The 16,217-nt window shown below is 42.2% G+C and overlaps 1 long non-coding RNA gene across 1 annotated transcript; it reads right to left on the bottom strand.

Annotated features, from left to right (window-relative positions):
* Nucleotides 1-3,186: 3,186 nt before the first annotated feature.
* On the bottom strand, nt 3,187-5,120 carry LOC109990588 (uncharacterized). The gene is made up of 3 exons (XR_002278254.3): nt 4,871-5,120; nt 4,305-4,670; nt 3,187-3,423 (listed from the first exon to the last, which is right to left on the bottom strand). It is a non-coding gene; the product is annotated as an uncharacterized lncRNA (long non-coding RNA).
* Nucleotides 5,121-16,217: the final 11,097 nt, after the last annotated feature.

The following is a 16,217-nucleotide window of genomic DNA, read 5'->3' as shown; positions in this document are numbered from 1 at the left end:
TGTTCTCCTCTTGGAGGGTGTAGGTGGTCACTCTCAGGTCGTCAATGTTCTTTTGATGTTCCCTTTTCATCTCCTGGAGCTCTTCTCTCAGTTGTTGGATGTTATTGAGTTGTGGGAGTCTGGTCTGGATCTGCTCTCTGAACTCTGTGAAGTCCAGCTCCAGTGAAGAAAAGCTCCGTCAGGGTTGAGGGCTGAGTGCAGTGAGGGTCTTTGTTTGTTGGCGGATCTTTCTCTTCCTCTTGTTCTGACTCCTCTGTGTCTGCTGGGTCCATGGTCTCTGTCTCTGTTGTTTAACTGGATTTGGTTTTGTTCACTTCTGTTTTCAGCTTATGAAACATCTTCTTAAATATGATCAGATTATTGGGGGTTCCCTGGATCAGCATGGTACTTTTGGTTTTGTAGTAGGTGAGGGTCAGTATGGGGTTCTTTGTATCCAGCCCTTCATCCTGACAGATGGTCACTCTGCCACCATGGTCGATTCCCTCTTTGAAGGTGTGCTGGTTACAGACAGCATTTCTCCACAGCTCTGTGTGCTTGGTGTGGAATATGAGGTTGTTCATTATTGTCTTGCCATTGGGGGAGGTGTAATTTGCATACAGGCACTCTGGGTTGTCTTGTAGGGTCTTTTCCTTGTATTTCTTCTTGCCCTGTACACTTTTACACTGAGCAGGATATTCAATGTCTCTGCATTCCGTTGTCTCCATGGCAACCAATGTAATCAACTGTCAGCTCCTTGTTAGCTAGCTCTTTATTTTGGGTTTTAACTTCAGTTTGAAGTTATTTTCTTTAAGATAGGTTAAACAAAGTAATGTCCTTCTCTCTACAGACAGGGTCTCCAACTCTCTCTCTCTCTCTCTCTCTGAACAATTTCGTTCATGATCTAATTTAATCTTTCTGAACAATTCAAGAAACTACAATCTAAAAAAAAAAACTACAACTGTATGTTTTACTGGTAACGTTTACGTTTTTTTTACTGTCACACCACAGACTGTAAACCAAAGAAAGGACCAGAAATGTCTACTGTTTTCTTTCAGTGTCTTAACTATGAACATTTCTCAAGTTTTTTGTTTAGTTTGTTTCCTGGAGAGTTTTTCTTTTGAAAAACTGCTTATATGCGTCTTCAAAACGATAAATACTACGGTGATTTCTTTTGATTAAAGAGGACATATTATCCCCCCTTCTCCACCTTTTAAAACAGTCCCCTGTGGTCTAAATGAAACATCTGTGCTGTGCTTTGGTCAAAATATAACATGAATAAAGCACCAGAGGAGGTTTGTGACCCTGTATAATCCAGCGCTCTCAGAATGCTCCATTTTGGTGTGTGTGTCTCTTTAAATGCTATGAGCCCCGCCTGAGTTTTCCCTGTAGACATCACTCCTCTGTAGAGAGAATAAAAATGGCTGACCTGCGCTGAAGTTTTGCTCTAGGCTGGGATTGGAGTCCATGGGTGGAGATACCAGGGGAGGGGAGGGGATTTTTTTACCAGAATCCCACTAGGAGAGCACATTAGAAACAGAGCATTTTTCTCTGTGTTGTTAGACTGGTGCAGACCACAAACAAAGGACCGGATGGGTTTATTTCACATTTTTTGGGTCAGTAGACACTCAGGTTACACAAATATATGTTCAAACACACTGTAGAAGTTTTCATATAATAATATAATGCCCCCCGCTGTTTGAGACTCGAGGTTTGTGTTTATTTTGTTTCACATGTACATTGATGAGAAGTTACTTAATAAGCACATTTTGTAGAGAGTTGTGGTTGAGAATACAAACTCTTCAGGACCTTCTAGGGCTGAGAGTGAGGACAACATTAGCATGAAGTGTGGCTCCATCTTGTGACTGAAACACATCACTGCAGCTCTGTGCCCTACCACAAATAACCCTGAAACAAAAACATGCTGTTAATGCAGATATTATTTAAAACGTATGACTCTATGCAAACCTTTCATGTAAATACTGTTAAACTCCACCTCATGTACATTAACCCGTCTGTCACATCATTAAAAATTTTTTATTATCATGTTGATCTCCGTGTGTTTGCACTACTCACCACTGCACTATTGTCTCGTTTAGTTTAGTACATTTATACATCACTGCTAACTTGCTGCTGATGTGACAACAAAGAGCAGGGATCATCAGCGTATAAGGAGATCTCATCACATCTTCATCTACGTACTTTGTTCTTTCTAATAAGTCGTAGGTGTTTCATATGAAAAGACTGAGACACAGATGATCATGAGGATTTATTTAGACTCTAAACATTATAAATAAAGATGGATTATTGAAGGTCAGAGGTTTGTAACACCATCCATCAGAACACAATAGAAGTTTCAGTTAAATCCACATTAGATCCTTCTGTGGGGATGAATACATGTAACATATGAACCACATGAGCAACATTTCAATATCATGATATTCTAAACAAAGGTTCTGGAGGGAATTCAGACGGAAAGGGGTCCTTGTAGTCCTGGTGGGTCTCTTTTGTTAACCATCTTGAAGTAACGTTTGAAATGATTTGGAGCTTTACTCTTAAAAGTCGACTGGATGATTGTACGGCTGCACAGTGGTGAGGGGGTTAGCATTACTTCCTCACAGCAAGGAAGTTATCAGAGGGAAAGCTAGAACACTCTTCAAATTATCAATAAAAACAAGCATTTTGGCTCCAACACCTGTGATTGACGTCCAGTCCAGGGTGTAACCCTGACTCTCGCCCAGTTGGCTCCAACCAATCTGACCCAGAACCATCAAGTGGTACAGGTAATGGATGGATGGTTGATTGTTTCTCTGACAAATTCAGAGTCTACATTGTGGTGGAATTTCTGTAGTTATTTAGATTATAATGTACAGACGTCATTAGGTTTATTCACTGTTCTCTGATGTCAGTCAGACCTGACAGAGTTCAGCTGTTATTAGAACACCAAGTACAGCTTAGAGAGTGTCAACTGTTCTTCCTGATATCTGAAAGGATGTTTGGTAGACTTATTGTCTGCTCCAGTGTTATTGACGTCACAGTTTAGTCTAGGTGGGTCAATGTGACACGACCCTGATAATAATAATATCTTTTAGGATATATGCGATGCCTTTCGAAGAGTTCGGCAGATGTGATTGAGCAAGACACGAGTACAGAAGTGTGATGTCTCCTCGAGTATTCATCTGATGAATAAACTTTCATCAACGTAAGCCATCTGAGTCAACTGAGTTTTATTGTATGGAGTCAAGTCTTAGTAATTTCTTCAACATACATGACTGCAGAGATGTTTTCTCTCTCATCAGCAGATTTAAAGACACATTTTTTTAGAGACACAGAGAGCCAGTCCAGCTGATGCTGCCAGGAACAGTAACAGTCCCAGTCCAGGTCTTCCTAGACTCTCTGCTCCTGGTCTCACTGTTGGTCTCTGAGTTTGGTGCTCATGAGCAGCTGCTGTGAAGGACAATAAAAAAACAACATTAAACTCTGTACAAACAGAAAATATATGCATGAAGCTACAACATAAAACAGTGTAAATAATAATATGAACTATGGCATGTCAAAAGAAGAAGAAGAAAGGAGGAGGCAGGAACTAATATTCAAAGAGATTTGAAACAACACCCTCTGTAGGAGCCATAAATGTAAGTTGATTGTGTATTTGATGTCATGGGTTGTTTACTGATTTGTTTATTGTTTACGGTCTGCTTGTTACAGGTGGTGGGTATGTTCACCGGAAATCTTGTGGTGATGGCAGTGATTATATGGGCCGCACTCACCTGTTCACCTGGTTTTTGGCTTGGATGGAGAGAGGGGGTGAGCGTGGGAAGAGACAATTTCTGTTGACCGCCACACTATACTGCACTGCGATCGCAAATTTATTTGATGATCCAAAAACAGCGTTTGTAGTATCTTGTTTTGTTTTGGAAGAATAAATGACTAAAATATCTTGGATCTGGAAGTCATTTATAACGACAGCGCATCACAGCTTCACTCCCGTGTTTAGTCCCTTGCGGCAAACTTTTTTGACGACCTGCGAAAGGCCGATATAGCTGCAATACCCTCAACATTCAGTTAAATCTCAAACGTCTGAAAATGAAACCAAACGTAAACCTGAGGTTTCGTGGGAACTGTTTCAAACTATGAGAAAGTCCTTCAGTACTATAATGTCCAAAGTCTAGAGACCTGTTTCAACTTGTTTATTTATGGTTGTTTGGCTTTTATTTTGACAGGACAGTGGATAGAGTGTGAAACCAGGAGAGAAGCAAGGGATGGTATGTGAGAAAGGAGAACACAGGTCGGACGTGACACTCCTGAGATCTACTGAGTCAACTTACCGGTCACATTAAGACGGCTTCTACCAGCGACCATACCATCGTTTGTCATCACTTCACACTTGCATAGGCCTGAGTCTTCAGTCCTCAATTAGGACATGTGAAGTCTGAGTCGTCCTTCTTTGAGGACGTCTTTGTCACAGTGGACTCGTCCTGCAAACTGTTCATCCTGAGACTCTGAGACCTCGACTCCTCGGATCAGTTCAAACAGGACACAGACTTTGTGATCAGTGACCATCAAACAGTAGATATAAAGAGAGTGAAGTGAGGGGTCATCTTGGGGTGTGAAGGTCCACTCCAGCGTGACGTTCTGGTTCTCCTCTGCCTGATAGAACCGTCAGACTACAAATTCCAACTACTTAATTCTTCCTGAATAAAAAAAACATCAATGACTTAAACGAACCGAATTAACTTTAATTACTCAGGTTACTGCATGTTGTTTCATGTTACTGGGACAACAACATCGTGGCTGCGCTCTTCAGCTGTAAACCAAACACGGACACACACACACTCATTAGCTCCTCTGACGTCACAACAGGTGAAAATGGAGATCACAAACTACGACTTACGTCAACCCGCCTCCAACACTTCAGTCTCCTTGTTGCTCTTGTTGACCAAAATTCACGGAGGTCATTTTTTGGCATGTAGCAAATAACCGGGAAATCCCCACAGTTTACTTTCGGTTTCGACGCTCCGCCCCCTAACGTCTCTCTATCTCTCTCTCTCTCTCTCTCTCTCTCTCTCTGTCTCTCTCTCTCTCTCTCACACTAACCACAGACACAGAAGGTCAGTATGAGGAGCAGCAGGATCCTGCACATCATCTTCTTCCTGTGAGAGAACACAGAGCTTAAGAGACACAAACACGAGGTCAAAGTTCAGTCCTCTCAAGGTGAGCAGAGACCCCTACAGGCTGTCTGCAGTCATTACAACACTGCTTTTATTCATGACTCTGATTATTAGACAACTGAGTCATCACCTAGCCTTACTTTTGTTCACTTACAAAGTCTTAAGCCCTTTTCAGACTGCTTAACTACATTAAGCCATCATCACTTCTTCACTGATTCTGGGACGGCATCATATTGGTGTCCCAGTCTGGAATTCACATTGCATTTTGGCATTGTGGAAACCCGGCACTTTGGGAGCTCCACATACACACAGTCAGACATGCGCACACACACGGTGCTGTGCTCCCCCGCTGGCTTAGCTGAAAATATCTCACCTCTGTAACGCGTCTGTTACTACCTCTGAAGATGGTACAAAGAGGGGATCACTTCGTCCCCCAATTACGTCTCCACAACTTTCAGTTGAAGGAGCCATATCACAGGGGCGTAGATATCGCAGCTTGAAACAGCATTCTGAATAGAGCTTCTGACGGACAGCTGTCTCACTGTTTGTTTAGCATAGCATATGCTAGGTGACATCATTCAGACTGCTGCGATGGACACGGGCAAGAGAACTGGTTCAGATAAACTGATCCTACCCAACCTAAAAAGCCTCAATACTTTTCTATTAAGCTCCACAAACAAATCAGACTTGGTTAAAATTAGTACTAGACATCTGTCATTTCCTTTGTTACCAAAAAGTGTCATCAGCATAGAAATCAAATAAATCTATAAGGGTGGATCTCTCAGGGTGTTTTTGATTTGGGCAAGTTGGTGAATTAATCAATCACTTCTATCTGAACCAGTTCTCTTGCCTGCTTCCATCGCTGCAACACCTGTTGGTTTGACCTGATAACTGCTCTCATATCTGGAAAACCGAGGGGCGTCCAAAACGGCCGTGTGGGGGGTGCCTTAAAACCGCCTACCTTCTCTGGTCCAAACAAATCCAGAGCATTCAGGACCAGAATGTTAAGTTAGAAGGAGGACATACTGGCTGCTGAATTGTTGTCAGAAAAGCCAGCACTTCAACATAGCATGTTTCCTTAATGTCTGATCATATAGTAAGGTCACTTTATCATTTCAATCACTGCACATCTCACTGATTGGACCTTTAAACTGACTTAACATTGGCAGAACAAACCAGTCAAGAAGATGAGGCCGACCCTGCCCAGACAATCTTAACTTTGCAAAAAAAAAAGTATATTTCTGCAATATTAACAGAACGAGGAAGAGGAAATGACACTTCAGGCCAGCTCAACTGAAATACCACAAAGAAAAGAAACATCTTGAATAATAAAAAAGTGAACAGGGACAGGGAGAGGGTTAATGGGGCTTTAAAATAAAAAATAAAAAACTTCACTGGACATGAGAGTTTGTATATTTCTTTTCTAGTCTTCTGACAACTCAAACACCTGCAGGTCACACCTACACATTTACACACTGATGGTAGAGGCTGCTGATTGATTAGGGGACAGCCTGGGGATTTCAGAGTGGTAATGGGTGTGGATTTAATGTATAGCTTCATGTTGCAATATATCTCAGAAGTCTAAAATGCAAAAATTGTCCCACATTAGGCTAATTCACCCTAGTTGGAGTTTGTAACCCCAAGATTTAACACAATAATGAAACAAACCTCCGTGTCATACACTCACAGGCCTCTGGTGTGTGTGTGTGTGTGTGTCTGTGTGTGTGTGTGTGTGTGTGTGTGTGTGTATGCCTGTGTTTGTATGTGAACAATTTCGTTGATGATCTAATTTAATCTTTGTTACAAAAGAGCAGGTAAAAGACCTTATTTATTGCTATGTTACAAAGATCCAGCCTATCCATCATGAGCACTTTAGCAAAGCAGCAAAAGTTACAGTGGTAAGAAAAAACTGCCTGAAAAAAGGCAAAAATCTTCGGCCGGATCCCCGGCTCATGACGAAACAGTCTTCACAGGCCCCCCCCCAACCTCTGGATAGAAAAGGGCTCAAGCTATACCACCAGGATCCTGATGATTTAGTGGAACATGCCACCAATGGCGAGCAGCAGACAGCGCAGACTGTAACCGATGGTAAGTGTGTTTTAACCAGGTACTGTGATGTTTATAATATTTATAATGAAAGCATGCATCAGGTTGTTCAAATGGAACATTTGTATTCATGTTGCTTTCATGTCATTTCAAATGACATTTGCACATTTCTTTTTTTACAAAAGACAAGACTGAATGTATCTGAAAATGTCAAGTGGTGTAACCACAAAACAAAAATGAATATTTGATGTTATACATCTGGATATAAAAAACAAGACTTTGAGAGAGATATAATCTCACTCTAAGCAAAACTAAATCACTTTCAATTCAAATATTTGTTTAATCGTGTAAATAATCAGCTTTTATTTTTCTCATCATCAGTTCATTTTGTTTAACAGTCCCTCTTTTTATTTCTCACTGATCAGACTTTTGCTCTCACTGTCAACTTTCTCATTTGCGCTGTCGGACCTTTTGCTTGAAATTCTGCCACAAGTGGGCTTTTTGAGGAATGTGTCCCCATTGGAGTGACAGGAGACCAAAGTTCTCCGGTTCCCCCTTCCCCATTGCAGAGTCCAGAGAGGCCGACATCCAGCTGATACCTGACAGAAGGACAGAGAGAGAGAAAGCCGCAGCTCACTGCTGTTACACTCTTTATCAAAGTCTGAACTGGTGCTCAGGAGGTCAACTGTCCCCTCTCCAGCTACACACCAATTTCCAGATTTGGGACTTTTTTTTTCTGTCTTGCTTTATCTTAATTTACTCTGTCCATTTATTTATGATGTATGTTTATAAAAAAAAAGATGAACAAAATAAGTGATGAAGTTTGATGTGTAATGTAACAAATCTACAATAAAGTATTTTTGTTTTTAAGTTGAAGCAGTTCCTTCCACGGCCACTAGGTGTCTCCCAGCATTACAGTGAGGAAACTGCAGCAGCCTGTGGAGCTGTTAGTGACTTGAGTTACATCTGAGAAGAGTAAAAGTCAAAGTCAGTGTTTCTGTTAAAGTTTGAAGTCCAGATAGAGCGGAGAGTTAGATGTTTTCACAGAGACAGTTAAGAGGTAGAAGAGCCACTGTGTGCAGTTCATCCATTGGCCACTAGAGGAGTTTATACACAATATTTTCTTCAAGCCTACTCGTGCTGTACATGTATTTCCCAGTGGATCATCTGTCTGGGTCGGACAGTTTTTAAAGGAAGAATGTGAGACTTTTGGATCCAGTAGATGTCGTCCTTGAGCTCCATCATGAAACCAAAACAAACTGCTGTTTGGCCACACCTCCTCCATACTGAAGCCTCCACTCTCCATGCATAATTAAGCGCTAAGCACAAGCGGCGGACAAAAAGGGTCATTGGCTTGAGCTGCATCATTTTGTTAGCATGCTAAAGTTAGCACTCTTTAGCTAGCTCATAGCTTCATATTGTAAAAATTCTTACATGAGAGTACTTACTAACTCTTAAAGGGATACTTCACCCATTGAAACATGAATCTGTATTGACATTGAGTCATATATGTAGTAGAAATGTGAAATACATTTTGAAGTTGGTGCCTTCTTGGCCGAGAAAAGTCAGGAAGTGTCTTTTTGGCTCATGTTGATTGTCATGACCTGGCTCCATGGCCATGACAAATATGAGAAAGAATAACTTAAATTGAGGTAACCATGATTTATTTGAGCAATGCACCCACAACCATAGCACAAACAAACATGGAATGAATATCAATGTTAGGGGAGAGAGAGAGAGAGAGAGAGAGAGAGATTTTTTTTAGATTTTTTACAAAACACCTTATTTACATAAATTTAGTTTTTACAATTCAACAGTTCAACAAAGTGCAAATGCATTAAAATCTCAGTATGTTTTAAAAAAAAAGAGTGTATCTAATAAAAACTTGTGCAAAAACCAACCCTTCATCAACAACTGAACAGACTATGTCATTAAAACACCAGCGCTGTTTAAAAGCGTCCAAGTCTCCAATGTGTTTACAAAATCTAAAATCTAGCCAGAGTCTTGCTCTAATGTTTACCAGCCACACTGCTTTGGCCTCCTGCTCTTCTCTGTTCTCCACTCTGTTTTTCCTGCTAATGTAAATGGCCATTTTTGCCTCACCTGAAAGGTAGTTAAGGAGCTGCCACTTGTTCTTTTTTGTAGGCAGCTCCCATGATAAAAACCCTCTCAGTAAAAACCACATAAAAAAAAAAACTAAAAACCAATGTTAAAAGAGAGAAGAAGCTTGTGAGCCTCTTACACTCTATAAAAACATGGTAAGCAGTCTCTCGAAGGTCAGCAGTCCGTTTTTTGAGGAGAAGCTTAAATAAACTCCTCCACTGTGGGCCGGCTCCATTTGCTCCCAGCCTGTTTTCTGAGTGTGCTATAGCCAGCAGGGGGCCGGTGAGTTCCCCCACGCCTGGGCTCAGCAAGATGTCAGGGAAGGGGTCTGCAGGGTCCGGTCTGGCCTTTCTTTTCTCATAGTTCATGAGAAGGCTCCTCTCTTTCCCAGAAAGCTTCTGGCGCCACAGCTCCACCGTCAGGCCGGGGGTGACGCTGCTGCTGATGTACAACTTGGCCCTGTGAATCAATAGCTCTCTCAACAACCAATACAGAGAGTCAGACTTTGGGCACCTTTTACAGTTAAAAAAGGGCCCAAGACTTAAAAACACCCTGATAAAACGGAAGCAGCCCACTTCATTTTAAAAGTTTAGAATCAATTAAAAACAAAGCAGCATCCAGCCCCAGGAAATCTGCACGTCTGAGAATGCAGCTGGCCACATCTCTCCACACTAGATCAGCCGGACCTGTGAGATATTTTTGCAAGAACTGTAGTCGGAAGGTGGCTGTCCAGCTGGCCAGGTGGACGAGGCCCTGTTCCCCCTCCTCTCTGGTTAAAAATAGCACCCCTTGTTTCACCCAGTGTAAACCATCCCAAAAAAATGTATAGTGTTTGTTTGAGAGGTAATAAGGTGCAGCTAATTCTTGAAAGGGTTTGACTTGAAACAGGATGGTGTATCGGTCAGGATACAGAGTAAATGATGAGGAGACGTAGATGGTCTTAAACTGCCTTGTGGTCCAGCAGTGTTTATTCACTGACATCCAGTATTGTACATATTTATAGTTAGTCTGTAACAAAAAAGGTAAACAAATTAAGTCTCTAGTACAAAGATTGATTAGTAAACAACCCATAATTTCTAACATACACTAATATAGTCATTAGAATTATTAGAGTACAACAAATATAAATGGCAGAAATGAGCTTTTTAGGTAAATTAACTACTCCACATAAACTTTACAGCCTAGGTTTAAAAGTAACACTGGCGTCATCTGCTGGTAAACAAGGGGTGTTACAAGATGGCGTCCATAAACGGATTTATCGTCAACACGTGTAATCAATTAAGCTCCCATCAGAAAAGGCACGGCTCATGTGTAGTTAAACTTAGAAATGTATCTTAAAACTACTGCAGAACATTCAACAAACAATTAACTGGAGCATAAAGACAATATCATGAGCATCCTTTCTCCAGCTTAGCAGTAGGCTACAGGTGTAATTATCAAACAGATGAATATAACAAACATGAACGACAACTTACGTTCCGTCATTGACTCAACACTGGAAACACTGTTGGATGTCCACACAAGGACAGCAGGATCATAACAAAGGTAAAATTTTACATAAACTTTGTTGCAAAGTACAGCGAACTTATAAGCTGCCACTCTCATCTCTGACGACACGCACTGCGGTAAACTATTCATGAGATGCTTACGTCATCAACATGCAGGAGGAGCGTGTTCAATTAACAGGAACACCACGGATGGTCTGAGCCTTTTATACAGTGTTGGTTTAAAATGTCTGCATCCCTCTGGTTTTTAATAAAAACAACAACGTCATCGGCATAAGCACTTTAAACAATGTTACTATTAAAACCCGGTAAAACCAAGCCCTGTAAGTTGTATCATATATTGTTAAGGAGGGGTTCCAGGGAGAGTGTGTAAAGCATGCCGGACAGAGCACAGCCCTGCCTGACGCCTCTACACACCCTGAAAGGAGCACACAGACCGCCACAAACTTCAGCACACTCTCAACCTCACTGTACAACACTTTGATCTTGGCTATGAACCCAGCGCTGAACCCAAACTTTTCCATAACTTTCCAGAGGAAGTTGTGTTCAACACGGTCAAATGCCTTTTCCTGGTCTAGAGAAATCAGGCCCGAAATTACAACCTGATGAGATGGAGACGTCCAAAACATCACAAATGAGGTGGACATTGTCCACCATGGACCTGCCGGGCACACAGTAGGTCTGGTCCCGGTGGATGACCTGCTCCATAGCCTTCCCCAGCCTGGAGGCAAAGAGTTTAGACAGAAGCTCGTAATCCACACACAGCAAAGACACAGGGCGCCAGTTTTTAATATCCTGCAGGTTACCTTTTTTTGGGAGCAGCGTAATGACGGCTCACCTGTAGGACATGGGCATTGAACCAGAGGCCTTTCATTAAAAACATCTAAAAGATCTTTTGCTCTCCTCAGAGACCTGAGGCAGTCCATTACAGAACTCCTCCACCAGAGCTTCCTCCTCCTCATACTCACTTGAGTAGAGTGCTGAGTAGAACTGCACAGCTCGCCTTCTTACCTGGCTTGGTTCTGTCAATGTTTGCGCTGTGTCTGCTAAAAGTGAGTGGATTACCCTCCTCTGCCCACTCCTCTTCTCCAGGCCGAAGAAGAAACTAGAGGGAGCATCCATCTCCGCAATGGCTTGAAACCGGGACCTGACCAGTGCACCCTGTACTTTAACATCCAACAGGTCGGCTAAAGCTAGCTTTTTGACTTTGAGGATTTCAATATATCCTCGATTTGCTGTGGACTCGCTCAATCTTTCTAGTTCCACTATATCAGTCTCCAGGTCTTTCTGGTGATGTCTCACCAGGGGGTGTGCTGTTGACATAAAAGTTTAATCACAGTTTTACCATGGTCCCACCTGTTAAAATCACCCTTCTTCTATCTAAAAACATCCCAGAAATAAACAAGAACCTCTTTAAAATGTTTATCAAATGTTAAGACTGAATTAAAATACCAATAAGCACTTTTAGGTAAAATATTTTGAATAAAAACATTACACAAAAGTAAAGAATAGTCAGTAAAACCAGCAGGAACAATACTGCACATTTTAAAAATATTAAAATGATGCTTAAAACAATAAATACGGTCTAGTCTAGCTGAGGAGATCCTACTCTCTCTGAGGTGGGACCATGTGTACTGTCGGCAGTCTGCATGCATCCTTCTCCACACGTCCACCAGGCCATGAGAATAGACCAGCTGCCTCAGAACATGTTGGGAAACTGGATGCGGCTCTGCATGGTTGCGATCTAAAGATGCATTTTCTGTACAGTTACAATCCCCACCCAAGAATAAAAAATCCTCCGAGGCACAGCCATTTAAAACATCGTTAATTTTTTGTAAAAACAGCTTCCTCTCTGCACCGATTGTTGGAGCATACACATTGATAAAAACAGCAGTAAAGCAACCTCCCCTCGATAAAATGCTCGACCTCCAGTGAAACCGGAGTGAAAGACTTGGAGAGGAGAAAGCCAACTCCTCCACTAAGAGAAGTGTTGTGACTTAAAATGACTTCCCCCTCCCACTCTCTCCTCCAGTCTGCCTCATTGGTGCTATCACTATGTGTCTCCTGTAAATAATACATCAATATGTTTCATTTTGGCCGTTTCATATATAGCTGCTCTTTTTTTTGACTCTCTGTCTCCATTTACATTCAGGGGGCGCTATGATAATTGTATTAGGTTAGATGTGATCAGGCCAGTACTGACATTGTTCATGTGAAATTTGGAGCAAATCTAACATTGTATATGGGAGGTAGTACTTAATCTTTGCAGTAGGGGGTGCTATGGTTAAACTTTATTATTGTTTTGGGATGGTGTTCAGAAGCCAACCCTGATCATACCTGTGAAATTTTAAGCAGATCAGACAAAGTATCTGAGATGCAGTACTATGTACTATGTACAGCTATGTTACTGGCATAATTGTATTAGGTTAGATGTGATCAGGCCAGTACTGACATTGTTCATGTGAAATTTGGTGAAAATCTGACATTGTATATGGGAGGTAGTACTTATTCTTTGCAGTAGGGGACACTATGGTTAAACTTTATTATTGTTTTGTCAATGTGTTCAGAGGCCAACCCTGATCATACCTGGGAAATTTTAAGCAGATCCGACAAAGTATATATGATGTAGTGCTTAGTCCTTGCAGTAGGGGGCACTATGGTTAAAGTTGACTATTGTTATGTCAATGTGTTCAGAGGCCAACCCTGATCATACCTGGGAAATTTTAAGCAGATCCGAGAAAGTATGTATGATGTAGTACTTAGTCCTTGCATTAGGGGGCGCTATGGTTAAACTTTATTATTATTTTGTGTCACTGTGTTCAGAGGCCAACCCTGATCATACCTATGTAATTTCAAGAAGATCAGACAAAGTATATAAGAGTTACAGCCACTGTAACTTCAATCGCTGTTTGATGGCGATGTGATTTGTGGACTTCCTGTTGAGTTTTGGGCGTGGGTTGAAGAGGCTATTGTAGGGGGCGCCACTGAGCCATTAAGCCACGCCCACTTACTTAAACGGTATAAGATGTTTGACTTTACTACCAGGATTATATGTATGAAGTTTCGGGACAGTATGACTATGTTAAGCCCGTGAAAAAACTACTTCCTGTTTGATGGCGAGCGACGCGTCCGTATGGCGACAGCGTTGGACATAAGCATTTGAGCTTGAAAGTGTTGTATGGCCAAAGTGTTAGCATGGTCCACACCAATTTTGAGTGGAAAATGAGCTACCGTGTAGCAATGGCTAATGCTAATTGAGAAGCAGTAACTTCCTGTTGTCAACAGGTGGCGCTGTGACAAATAAAAAAATGTCAATCATGGATGTGTTCAGGGCATGAGAAATTTGAATATGATGGAACACTAGATGGCAGAGATATAAGCATTTACTTTTTTGGCCAAAACGCTTCAAAAACTGAACACGCACATCACGGCCACACCCTTTGACGAAATAACGTGCAGCGCACAACGAGATATGTTGAGCCTGTCTAGAATGCACTGACACTGAGTTTGCGCCAATCGGATGAGCGCCCTCGGACAAGTGCGTTCAAATAGGAAGGCTGAAATCGGTGATTTTGGGCCGTTATTGTGAAATTCAACTTTAATTTGTGGACTTCCTGTCGGGTTTTTTGAAATGCTGCAAGAGGATTTTTAGTCCGTCCCGACAAGCTTAATATGCGTACTAATTTTCGTGAGTGTACGTGAAAAAAGCCTTGATGGGGAGGCCATTTCTAAAATTTCAAGGGGGCGCCACTGAGCCATTTTGCGATTTTTTTTTTTATGAAACCACCAAAATATCAAATTTTTCGCGAGACCTGGTGACCGTGGAAAGTTTGGTGAGTTTTCAGGCACTTTTCAGTCCTTTTGGTTCATGTGGAGTCTGGCCGAGATATAAAACAAACTTAAAACTGGGAAATGCTCTTCAATTTTAACACCTTTAGCATTTTTGTTTTTTGCTAAAAACGACTGAATAATTTCTACAGAGTAATTTTTTTTCTGTTGACTCCTACTTATTTTAAAACCAGATATATCACTGCTGTCAGAGACAGTCATCACTTTCCTCTGTCTGCCCCTGTCCGTCCTCCTCCTCCTCCACTTTGCTAGTCTTACGTACTTTGTGCCTCTAGTTTTTCATCCGCGTTTGGAAGCAGATTTGACCTTCTCTGCCTCCTCCTCCATCTCAGCCTCTTCCACCTGTTCCCCCCTTGTAAGTTTACTGCTCCCCCCACCTGTCTCCTCTGCCTGTGTTTTATCTTCCTCCTCTGACATACCCTCCTGCGTTTCACTGACACCACTTGCTTTAATTATCTGCACTTCACTCACACTTTTTCCAGCTGTTCCAGCCCTTTTCTTCACCCACCTCACTTTCCACCACATAACCCAAAAACTCTCCTTCACTTCCCTGATTATTTTCACCCACACCGTGCACATCATTCATACTCACCACCCCATGCTCCAGGTCAGACACAGCAGTGGCGCGTTCCGCGCCGCAGCTATTGGCCGCTCAGATGCCGCGGTCCGGGCCGCAGCAGATGAAGTCTCCGCGGGGCAGTGGCCTCCCGCCGCTCTGCTGCAACCTGCGGAGCCGGATCCCCTTGTCTCGGACAGGCTTTCACGGTGTGTCCCTCCTCACCACAACCGAAACATTTCATAGCCGACGAGGTGGCAAATATCAGGTAGTCATAATCATCTACTTTAACATGGAAGCGGCCGACCTCACGCTGCCGTTCTCTCCCACAGCAAGTCCAATATCCTCCACGCTGCACGGAAAGCTGGCATTGATTTTAATGCCATGCTTTCGCTTGAGGTGGCCAAAGGTGACTCCATTTACCATGGCGTCTGAAGACGCCGACCGGCGAGACACCGGCAGGAGAGAAAAAGAAAAGCACAAACACACACTAACAATAAACTTAAAGTGAAACTACAACCAATAAACCACATTAAATTAAATCAAATTACTAAAGGAAAAAAAACATCCAAAACACTTGCTCAGTGTCTCACTCCACACCAGTGCAGTGGTTGTTATGTAGTATCATCAGAGTGGTGGAAGGGTGAAGTATCCCTTTAAAATCCAAATAATCAGTGAGTCTGTTCTTCTTTCCTCTCTTCCCCTCCTCAGCTCCAGCTCTCAGCCTGTCCTTAGGTTGACTCAAAGTTAGACTGAGACAGGATTTCCAGCATGGCGGCGGCTGCTGATGAGCCACCAGCGCCCCCTGCAGGAACAGACGGCTGACGTCACTCAGGTTTCAAACATTCATATTTACAGTCTGTGGTTCAATCGTGGTATAAAATGGATCCAGTGTTTATCGCCTTGTCACTTTGCACACGTTCACCACTGGATGTTTTGTGAACAACTTTTTTATTTGGTTGGCAGCATGTACACACACAAACACATTCTCAAATATTGTGTGTGTGTGTA

Source organism: Labrus bergylta, chromosome 22 (assembly GCF_963930695.1).
Source record: "Labrus bergylta chromosome 22, fLabBer1.1, whole genome shotgun sequence".
Lineage (NCBI taxonomy): Eukaryota > Metazoa > Chordata > Actinopteri > Labriformes > Labridae > Labrus > Labrus bergylta.
The sequence above is the reverse complement of the archived record's forward strand: the minus strand, read 5'-3'. Positions and strand labels throughout refer to the sequence as shown.